Source organism: Halictus rubicundus, unplaced genomic scaffold (assembly GCF_050948215.1).
Source record: "Halictus rubicundus isolate RS-2024b unplaced genomic scaffold, iyHalRubi1_principal scaffold1305, whole genome shotgun sequence".
Classification (NCBI taxonomy): Eukaryota; Metazoa; Arthropoda; class Insecta; order Hymenoptera; family Halictidae; genus Halictus; species Halictus rubicundus.
In genome coordinates this window covers 1-12,884 of record NW_027489846.1, presented here as the reverse complement: position 1 = coordinate 12,884, position 12,884 = coordinate 1, and the positions used below count along the sequence as shown (strand labels likewise).

The 12,884-nt window shown below is 16.8% G+C and overlaps 3 pseudogenes; all 3 read left to right on the top strand.

Moving 5' to 3' along the window:
* The first annotated feature begins 7,487 nt into the window (after positions 1 to 7,487).
* LOC143365088 (cytochrome c oxidase subunit 1 pseudogene) lies at positions 7,488 to 8,988 on the top strand (annotated as a pseudogene).
* Positions 8,595 to 12,105, top strand: LOC143365087 (cytochrome c oxidase subunit 2 pseudogene; annotated as a pseudogene).
* LOC143365089 (cytochrome c oxidase subunit 3 pseudogene) lies at positions 10,883 to 11,543 on the top strand (annotated as a pseudogene).
* Positions 12,106 to 12,884: the final 779 nt, after the last annotated feature.

Genomic DNA, 12,884 nt, shown 5'->3' with positions numbered 1-12,884 from the left:
TAATTAAATTTATATATTTATAATTGTATGAATATTTATAGGTTATTATGAATTAATTAAATCTGATATAAATGTCTAATAACTAGTTTTACTCTAGGATATATTCATAAATGGATTCATTTTACAAATGTTGATATTATAATTAAATATATAGTATATTATTAAATTATTATTGTTCTGTAGTAAAAAATTTAAAAATTAATATAAATGTATATATTATACATAAATTTATTAGAGATATTTAAATTTAATTAGATATATATAAATAATTTATATATATATAAATATTTAATGAATAAATTATTTATATATATATAAATAATTTATATATATATAAATATTTAATAAATAAATTATTTATATATATATAAATTAATATTATTCAATAAATTATTTATATATATATATTATAAATATTTATTAATATAAATTATTTATATATATATATAAATATTTATTAATATAAATTATTTATATATATATATATACCAAAATTAAAATTCTAAATTTCGTTTTTTTCTATATTTTCTATTTTACAAAAAAATTCATACTAATATCTTTACTTATCAATAACGTTCAATAAGTAATAAAAATTTTAGAATGAAAATCTCCCTCAAATTACAAAAAAATCTAGAAAATCCCCCCTAAATTCAATTTTTGTATAAATTTCCCCCTGAAATTTAAATAAAAATTATTTTCTATGAGAATTCTTCTTTAATTTATTTTCTCCATAATAATTCTTTTAAATTCAATTTTTATATAAATTTCCCCCCAAAATTTAAATAAAAATTATTTTCTATAAGAATTCTTCTTTAATTTATTTTCTCCATAATAATTCTTTAAAATTCAATTTTTGTATAAATTTCCCCCTAAAATTTATATAAAAATTATTTTCTATAAGAATTCTTCTTTAATTTATTTTCTCCATAATAATTCTTTAAAATTCAATTTTTGTATAAATTTCCCCCTAAAATTTAGATAAAAATTATTTTCTATAAGAATTCTTCTTTAATTTATTTTCTCCATAATAATTCTTTAAAATTCAATTTTTATATAAATTTTCCTCTAAAATTTAAATAAAAATTATTTTCTATAAAAATTCTTCTTTAATTTATTTTATTCCATAATAATTCTTTAAAATTCAATTTTTGTATAAATTTCCCCCTAAAATTTAAATAAAAATTATTTTCTATAAGAATTCTTCTTTAATTTATTTTCTCTATAATAATTCTTTAAAATTCAATTTTTATATAAATTTTCCCCTGAAATTTAAATAAAAATTATTTCCTATAAGAATTTCTCTTTAATTTATTTTCTCCATAATAATTCTTTAAAATTCAATTTTTATATAAATTTCCCCCTGAAATTTTAATAAAAATTATTTTCTATAAGAATTCTTCTTTAATTTATTTTCTCTATAATAATTCTTTAAAATTCAATTTTTGTATAAATTTTCCTCTGAAATTTAAATAAAAATTATTTCCTATAAGAATTTCTCTTTAATTTGTTTTCTCCATAATAATTCTTTAAAATTCAATTTTTGTATAAATTTCCCCCTGAAATTTTAATAAAAATTATTTCCTATAAGAATTTCTCTTTAATTTGTTTTCTCCATAATAATTCTTTAAAATTCAATTTTTATATAAATTTCCCCCTGAAATTTTAATAAAAATTATTTTCTATAAGAATTCTTCTTTAATTTATTTTCTCTATAATAATTCTTTAAAATTCAATTTTTGTATAAATTTTCCTCTGAAATTTAAATAAAAATTATTTCCTATAAGAATTTCTCTTTAATTTATTTTCTCCATAATAATTCTTTAAAATTCAATTTTTGTATAAATTTCCCCCTGAAATTTTAATAAAAATTATTTCCTATAAGAATTTCTCTTTAATTTGTTTTCTCCATAATAATTCTTTAAAATTCAATTTTTGTATAAATTTTCCTCTGAAATTTAAATAAAAATTATTTCCTATAAGAATTTCTCTTTAATTTGTTTTCTCCATAATAATTCTTTAAAATTCAATTTTTATATAAATTCCCCTCTGAAATTTGAATAAAAATTATTTTCTATAAAAATTCTTCTTTAATTTATTTTCTCCATAATAATTCTTTAAAATTCAATTTTTATATAAATTTTCCTCTAAAATTTAAATAAAAATTATTTTCTATAAAAATTCTTCTTTAATTTATTTTATTCCATAATAATTCTTTAAAATTCAATTTTTGTATAAATTTCCCCCTAAAATTTAAATAAAAATTATTTTCTATAAGAATTCTTCTTTAATTTATTTTCTCTATAATAATTCTTTAAAATTCAATTTTTATATAAATTTTCCCCTGAAATTTAAATAAAAATTATTTCCTATAAGAATTTCTCTTTAATTTATTTTCTCCATAATAATTCTTTAAAATTCAATTTTTATATAAATTCCCCCCTGAAATTTTAATAAAAATTATTTTCTATAAGAATTCTTCTTTAATTTATTTTCTCTATAATAATTCTTTAAAATTCAATTTTTGTATAAATTTCCCCCTGAAATTTTAATAAAAATTATTTCCTATAAGAATTTCTCTTTAATTTGTTTTCTCCATAATAATTCTTTAAAATTCAATTTTTGTATAAATTTTCCTCTGAAATTTAAATAAAAATTATTTCCTATAAGAATTTCTCTTTAATTTGTTTTCTCCATAATAATTCTTTAAAATTCAATTTTTGTATAAATTTCCCCCTGAAATTTTAATAAAAATTATTTCCTATAAGAATTTCTCTTTAATTTGTTTTCTCCATAATAATTCTTTAAAATTCAATTTTTGTATAAATTTTCCTCTGAAATTTAAATAAAAATTATTTCCTATAAGAATTTCTCTTTAATTTGTTTCCTCCATAATAATTCTTTAAAATTCAATTTTTATATAAATTCCCCTCTGAAATTTGAATAAAAATTATTTTCTATAAGAATTCTTCTTTAATTTATTTTCTCTATAATAATTCTTTAAAATTCAATTTTTATATAAATTTTCCTCTGAAATTTAAATAAAAATTATTTCCTATAAGAATTTCTCTTTAATTTGTTTTCTCCATAATAATTCTTTAAAATTCAATTTTTGTATAAATTTCCCCCTGAAATTTTAATAAAAATTATTTCCTATAAGAATTTCTCTTTAATTTGTTTTCTCCATAATAATTCTTTAAAATTCAATTTTTGTATAAATTTTCCTCTGAAATTTAAATAAAAATTATTTCCTATAAGAATTTCTCTTTAATTTATTTTCTCCATAATAATTCTTTAAAATTCAATTTTTATATAAATTTCCCCCTGAAATTTTGATAAAAATTATTTTCTATAAGAATTCTTCTTTAATTTATTTTCTCTATAATAATTCTTTAAAATTCAATTTTTGTATAAATTTTCCTCTGAAATTTAAATAAAAATTATTTCCTATAAGAATTTCTCTTTAATTTGTTTTCTCCATAATAATTCTTTAAAATTCAATTTTTGTATAAATTTCCCCCTGAAATTTTAATAAAAATTATTTCCTATAAGAATTTCTCTTTAATTTGTTTTCTCCATAATAATTCTTTAAAATTCAATTTTTGTATAAATTTTCCTCTGAAATTTAAATAAAAATTATTTCCTATAAGAATTTCTCTTTAATTTGTTTTCTCCATAATAATTCTTTAAAATTCAATTTTTATATAAATTCCCCTCTGAAATTTGAATAAAAATTATTTTCTATAAAAATTCTTCTTTAATTTATTTTCTCCATAATAATTCTTTAAAATTCAATTTTTATATAAATTTCCCCCTGAAATTTTAATAAAAATTATTTTCTATAAGAATTCTTCTTTAATTTATTTTCTCTATAATAATTCTTTAAAATTCAATTTTTATATAAATTTCCCCCTGAAATTTAAATAAAAATTATTTTCTATAAAAATTCTTCTTTAATTTATTATCTCCATAATAATTCTTTAAAATTCAATTTTTATATAAATTTTCCTCTGAAATTTAAATAAAAATTATTTTCTATAAGAATTCTTCTTTAATTTATTTTCTATATAATAATTCTTTAAAATTCAATTTTTATATAAATTTTCCCCTGAAATTTAAATAAAAATTATTTTCTATAAGAATTCTTCTTTAATTTATTTTCTCTATAATAATTCTTTAAAATTCAATTTTTGTATAAATTTTCCTCTGAAATTTGAATAAAAATTATTTTCTATAAGAATTCTTCTTTAATTTATTTTCTCCATAATAATTCTTTAAAATTCAATTTTTGTATAAATTTTCCCCTGAAATTTAAATAAAAATTATTTTCTATAAGAATTCTTCTTTAATTTATTTTCTCTATAATAATTCTTTAAAATTCAATTTTTATATAAATTTTCCCCTGAAATTTAAATAAAAATTATTTTCTATAAGAATTCTTCTTTAATTTATTTTCTCTATAATAATTCTTTAAAATTCAATTTTTGTATAAATTTTCCTCTGAAATTTGAATAAAAATTATTTTCTATAAGAATTCTTCTTTAATTTATTTTCTCCATAATAATTCTTTAAAATTCAATTTTTGTATAAATTTTCCCCTGAAATTTAAATAAAAATTATTTTCTATAAGAATTCTTCTTTAATTTATTTTCTCTATAATAATTATTTAAAATTCAATTTTTGTATAAATTTTCCTCTGAAATTTGAATAAAAATTATTTTCTATAAGAATTCTTCTTTAATTTATTCTCTCTATAATAATTCTTTAAAATTCAATTTTTATATAAATTTTCCTCTGAAATTTAAATAAAAATTATTTTCTATAAGAATTTCTCTTTAATTTATTTTCTCCATAATAATTCTTTTAAATTCAATTTTTGTATAAATTTCCCCCTAAAATTTAAATAAAAATTATTTTCTATAAGAATTTCTTTTTAATTTATTATCACCATAATAATTCTTTAAAATTCAATTTTTGTATAAATTTTCCTCTGAAATTTGAATAAAAATTATTTTCTATAAGAATTCTTCTTTAATTTATTTTCTATATAATAATTCTTTAAAATTCAATTTTTATATAAATTTCCCCCTGAAATTTAAATAAAAATTATTTTCTATAAGAATTCTTCTTTAATTTATTTTCTCTATAATAATTCTTTAAAATTCAATTTTTGTATAAATTTTCCTCTGAAATTTGAATAAAAATTATTTTCTATAAGAATTCTTCTTTAATTTATTTTCTCCATAATAATTCTTTAAAATTCAATTTTTGTATAAATTTTCCTCTGAAATTTAAATAAAAATTATTTCCTATAAGAATTTCTTTTTAATTTATTATCACCATAATAATTCTTTAAAATTCAATTTTTGTATAAATTTTCCTCTGAAATTTGAATAAAAATTATTTTCTATAAGAATTCTTCTTTAATTTATTTTCTTTATAATAATTCTTTAAAATTCAATTTTTATATAAATTTTCCCCTGAAATTTAAATAAAAATTATTTTCTATAAGAATTCTTCTTTAATTTATTTTCTCTATAATAATTCTTTAAAATTCAATTTTTGTATAAATTTTCCTCTGAAATTTGAATAAAAATTATTTTCTATAAGAATTCTTCTTTAATTTATTTTCTCCATAATAATTCTTTAAAATTCAATTTTTGTATAAATTTTCCTCTGAAATTTAAATAAAAATTATTTCCTATAAGAATTTCTCTTTAATTTGTTTTCTCCATAATAATTCTTTAAAATTCAATTTTTGTATAAATTTCCCCCTAAAATTTAAATAAAAATTATTTTCTATAAGAATTCTTCTTTAATTTATTTTCTCTATAATAATTCTTTTAAATTCAATTTTTGTATAAATTTTCCTCTGAAATTTAGATAAAAATTATTTTCTATAAAAATCTCTCTTTAACTCTATAATAATTATTATAAACTTATATAAATAAGCTAAATTTAAGCTTTTAGGTTCATACCCTAAATATAGAAAAATCTTTTATATAAGTAAAATGCCTGAATAAAGGATTATTTTGATGTAATAAAAATGTGTTAAAAAATCACTTTTGCTAAATTTTTATTAATAAATTTTATTTATTTATTATTATCATACAAATATATTTATATTCATTAAATTAATTAATTCCATAAAATTCAAAATTTTATATGCGTAAAACACTTGAATATATTTAAATTTATAATTTATAATTAAAATTTTTAATATAATTAATTTTTAAAATTAAAACTAAATATAAATTAATTATTAATAAACTTTATTATTTATTTAAATTTATTAAGTTTAATAATTCTCTCCTTACTTATCCCCAATTTATTTTTTATATGAATATTTTTAGAAATTTCCTCTATATTATACACTATTTATTTAAATATTAATTCTTTAAAAATTTATAGAATTATATATTTTATAATTTCTTCAATAACTTCTATTTTAATTATTTACAGATTTTTAAATAAAACATTTAATTTATATATTAATTTTATTTTATTATTTAGCTTATGATTAAAATTAGGATTATACCCCTTAAATAGATGAATAAACTTTTTAATAAAAAAAATCAATTTTAATTCATTAATTTTATTATTAACAATTATTAAATGTATCCCTATTTTTATATTTTTAAATTTTATTAAATTTAATTTTATTATTTTATTTTTATTAATTTCCTTTATACTACCCCCAGTAATTTTTTCAATAAATACCTCATCCTTTACTCTTTTAATAAATTATTCATCCATATATAATATTCCTTTATTATTAATCTTTTCCTATATAAATTTTAATATTATAATCATTTATATAACCATTTATATAACTTCAACTCTTATAATCTTACTTATACTTAAAAAATTAAATCTTTATTACAAAAACTCTTTAAATTTAAGATTAAATTATAAAAATAAAATATTTTATAATTTAATAATATTCAAATACTCCCAACTTCCCCCATTTTTACCATTTATTATTAAATGAAATTTAATTGATCTTATATTATCAAATAATTATATAATTATATTATCCATATTAATTATCTTTTCTAGATTATTAATAACCTTTAATTATTTAAATTTTAATAATAACAATTTTTTTTTAACAAATTCTAAAATTAGACATAAAATTAATTTATTTGATTATTCTAATTTTAATACTATATTTATTATATATTTTTCATTTTTAACATTTACTTTAATTTTTACCTTTTCATTTATAAACTAAATTTATAATTTTTTAATTTCTTTAAATTTGCAATTTAATATTTTTTATAAACTATATAAATAAAGATTTTAAGTTAATAAAACTTAAAACCTTCAAAGTTTTATATAAATATATATTTAACTTAATTATTTAAATCTTAATTTAATATTAGAAAATTTATTTTCATAAATAAATTTACAGTTTACTCCTTTTATCAGGCATAATATTTCTAAATAAAATTTATTACCAAAAATGATTTTATTCAACTAACCATAAAAATATTGGAATACTTTATTTTATCTTTGCTATATGATCAGGGATAATCGGAGCATCTTTAAGTATAATTATTCGTATAGAATTAAGAACACCTGGAAGATGAATTAATAACGACCAAATTTATAATACTATTGTAACTTCACATGCTTTTATTATAATTTTTTTTATAGTTATACCATTTATAATTGGGGGGTTTGGAAATTGATTAGTACCACTAATAATTGGGGCTCCTGATATAGCTTTCCCACGTATAAATAATATAAGATTTTGATTATTAATTCCTTCATTATTTATACTTATAATAAGAAGAACTTTATCTACAGGATCAGGAACAGGTTGAACTATTTACCCTCCCCTATCTTCAATTATATATCACTCATCCTTTTCTGTTGATTTTACTATTTTTTCTTTACATATTGCAGGTATTTCTTCTATTATAGGTGCTATTAATTTTATTGTTTCAATTATATTAATAAAAAATATTTCACTTAATATAAATCAAATCCCCTTATTTCCTTGATCAGTTAAAATTACTGCTATTTTACTTCTTCTTTCTCTCCCTGTTTTAGCAGGTGCTATTACTATACTATTAACAGACCGAAATTTAAATACATCTTTTTTTGATCCTTCCGGAGGAGGAGACCCTATTCTTTATCAACATTTATTCTGATTTTTTGGTCATCCTGAAGTTTATATTTTAATTCTCCCCGGATTTGGATTAATTTCACATATTATTTTTAACGAAAGAGGAAAAAAAGAAATTTTCGGAAATTTAGGAATAATTTATGCTATATTAGGAATTGGATTTTTAGGATTTATTGTATGAGCTCATCACATATTTACTGTAGGATTAGATGTTGATACACGAGCATATTTTACATCTGCCACTATAATTATTGCTGTACCAACAGGAATTAAAGTATTTAGATGAATTGCTACTTATTGTGGGTCAAAAATTAAAATAAACCCATCAATTATATGATCTTTAGGATTTATCTTCTTATTTACATTAGGGGGATTAACTGGAATTATATTATCAAATTCTTCTATTGATATTATACTTCATGATACATATTATGTAATTGGTCATTTCCACTATGTTTTATCTATGGGTGCAGTATTTGCAATTATTGCAAGATTAATTCATTGATACCCCCTATTCACTGGACTTACACTAAATAAAAAACTATTAAATATTCAATTTACTATAATATTTCTTGGAGTAAACATAACTTTTTTCCCACAACACTTCTTAGGATTAATGGGAATACCTCGACGATATTCAGATTACCCAGATGCTTACTATTGTTGAAATTTAATTTCATCAATTGGTTCATTAATTGCTTTTAATAGAATAATTTTATTAATCTTTATTATTTTAGAGAGATTAATTATAAAACGTTTAATTATATTTAAATATTTCCAATCATCTTTAGAGTGATTACAAAATTACCCCCCTTATAGACATTCATATAACGAACTTCCTATTATTATTTTTAAATTTTAATATGGCAGAATAGTGTAATGAATTTAAGTCTCATAAATAAAATTAATAATTTTTATTAAAATTTATTTACATAATAAATATAGCTACATGAAATATATATTCTTTCCAAGATCCTAACTCTCCATTTGCTGATAATTTATTTTATTTTTATAATTTTACAATAATTATCCTAACAATAATTACTATTTCTACTATATATATAATAATTTTTATTTTAAATAATAAATATTTAAATTTAAATTTATTAAAAAATCATAATATTGAAATTTTATGAACTATCACTCCTATAATTATACTTTTAATTATTTCAATCCCTTCTCTTAAAACTCTTTATTTTATTGATGAATTATGAAACCCTACATATTTTACTATTAAATCAATTGGCCATCAATGATATTGAAGTTATGAATATCCTGAATTTTCTAATTTTATATTTGACTCTTATATAATTAAATCAATTGAAAATATTAATCAATTTCGTTTATTAGATGTTGATAATCGAGCAGTTATTCCTTATAAAATTCCTATCCGATTACTAGTATCTTCTATAGATGTAATTCACTCATGAACTATCCCAACTATAGGAATTAAAATAGATGCCTCACCAGGTCGAATTAATCAAATATCTTTAATTTCTTTACGACCTGGAATATTTTTTGGACAATGTTCTGAAATTTGTGGTGCATACCATAGATTTATACCTATTGTTATTGAAAGAACAAATTATTTTAATTTTATTAATTGAATTAATAAAAATAATTAAAGAATTAGTTAAATTTTATAACATTAAATTGTCATTTTAAAATTATTATAGTAATACTCTTTCATTAGGTGTCTGAAAGAAAGAAATGGTCTCTTAAACCAAAATATAGTAGTTAATCGTCTACTTCTAATGATTTTATTCTTTTATCCCTCAAATAAGACCTATATATTGACTTTTACTTTTCTTTTTTATACTTATAATTATATATATATATATTTCAATTTTATATTTTTCTCCTTTTTCATTTTCACCAACTACTCATACTAATTTAAATAATTTTAAATTAATAAAAAAAACTATTAAATTTTAAATGTTAACAAATTTATTTTCAATTTTTGACCCTTCTACAAATAAATTTTTATCTTTAAATTGATTAATTTTATTTTTTCCTTTAATATTAATAAATTGACCTTATTGATTATCACCCTCACGAATTAATATCTTTTGATTAAACTTCTACAAAAAAATTTTTCAAGAATTTTTTAATTTAACAAAAAAAAAATTTTCATCAAACTTGATTATTTTTTTAACTATTATAATTATATTTTTAAAATTAAATTTATTAAGTTTAATACCTTATATTTTTACCCCATCAAGACATTTATCTATTAATCTTTCTTTATCCCTAAGATTATGAATAAGATTTATATTATTTGGATGATTAAATAACACTAATAAAATATTCATTCATCTTCTACCCATAAACACACCAGGACCTTTAATAATTTTTATAATTTTAATTGAATCTATTAGAAATTTTATTCGACCATGAACTCTTGCAATTCGACTATCTGCTAATATATTAGCAGGACATTTACTTTTATCCTTATTAGGAACAACTTTAGAAAATATACCTTATATATTAATTCTTTTTTTTATCCAAAATTTATTAATAATTTTAGAAATTTCAGTTTCTATTATTCAATCCTATGTATTTTCTATTTTAACTTTATTGTATTTTAATGAATCTAATTAAATGAAAATATCTCATCACCACCCATTTCATATAGTAACTTTAAGACCCTGACCTTTAATAACTTCATGAAGAATTTTAAATTTGTTATTAAGAACTATTTATTGATTTAATTCTTCTAACTTCAATATTACTATATTTAATTTATTAATTCTATTTTTAATTCTATACCAATGATGACGAGATATTATTCGAGAAAGAACAATACAAGGATGTCATACATTAAGTGTTTTAAAATTATTAAAATTTGGAATAATTTTATTTATTATTTCAGAATTATTTTTTTTTATTTCTTTTTTTTGAACTTACCTTCATTCAGCAATCTCCCCAAGAATTGAAATTGGTATAATATGACCACCTAAAAATATTATTATATTTAACCCTTATGATATCCCCCTTTTAAACTCAATTATTTTAATTTCTTCGGGATTTACTATTACATGAAGACATAATTTATTAGTTAAAAACAAAAAAAAATCTATAACACCATTAATTTTTACAATTCTACTAGGCATGTATTTTTCCTCTATTCAAATAATTGAATATATAGAAGCCCCTTTTACTTTTAACGATGGAATTTTTGGATCAATTTTTTTTATATCTACAGGATTTCATGGCCTCCATGTATTATTAGGTATCATTTTTTTAAGAACAAGATTAATTCGAATATATTTAAACCACTTTTCTAAAATTCATCATTTTCATTTTGAAGCGGCTACATGATATTGACATTTTGTTGATATTATTTGACTTATTCTTTATATCCTAATTTATTGATGAATATATTAATATATATAATATATATATATATATATATATATATATATATATATAGTATAAATAATTACATTTAATTTCCAATTAAAAGATTTAATTAAATAATATATATAATTTTTAATATCTTTATATTTTTTATCTTTATATTTATTATTATCTCTTTAATTATTTTAATTAATTTTTTTTTTTCAATAATTATAAATAAAGATCGAGAAAAAATTACACCATTTGAATGTGGATTTGACCCTATTACTAGAGCACGATTACCATTTTCAATTAATTTTTATATTATAACTCTAATATTTCTTATTTTTGATGTAGAAATTATTCTAATTTTACCAATTTTAAAATTACTTAATAATCTTTCAATTTTATCTATTTATACTTTTTTCACTTTTCTTTTAATTTTAATTATTAGGCTATGAATTGAATGAACTTGTAACTTATTTAAATGAATCCATTAATTTATATATAGTAATTTTTACATTTAATTTCGACTTAAAAAAAAGAAATTTATTTTTCTTATATAAACAGGATATTAGTTAATATTATATATATAACATTAAATTTGCTTTTTAAAATTAAATTATTTATATCTTTTAATTGAAACCAAAATTTAGGTAAATTATTGTTAATAATTTTTTTGAGACTAATATCTCCAATTAAAGAAATATAAATTTAGAACTTCTAATTCTTTTAATATGATTTAATCATAAATATTTCTAAATTTATATAATTTAAAAAAAATATTATAATTTCAATATAAAATTAACTATTAAGTTTATAAATTTATTTAAAAATTTTTAATTATCTTAATATTTTCAATATTAAACTTTTTATTAAGCTATTTAAATAATTATAAATAAATAAAATAAAAATTAATAACACTCTATAAAATTTTATCAACTTTATTATATGAATTGAATATAATCATCTATTCATCAATGGGTACACCTTCTGTAAATAAAATATTTTTTTTATATTTACACCTAAAATTTTATCTATTCATTTCTCATTGAATTTCTCATATGTTAATATAAATTTTAAAAAATTTAAATAAATTATTTTATAAAAAAAAATTGAATAAAATATTCTCATAATGAAATTTAAATAACTAAAATTTATTAACTTCTTACATCTAAAATGAAATCTAAAGGTTACTATTCATCTAAGAATATATATTATTATTAAAACTAATTTATCATTTTCTGTAATTATACAAGTAAAATAATTAATTAACCTTAAATAAAAATACCCAAAAAAAATTACTAATAATATTATAAAAAATTTACAAAAAATTATAAATTTACCATCTCCTACATATTGGTATCTATAAATCCCTATATATATTTCAAAAAATAATTTTATAATTCGAACT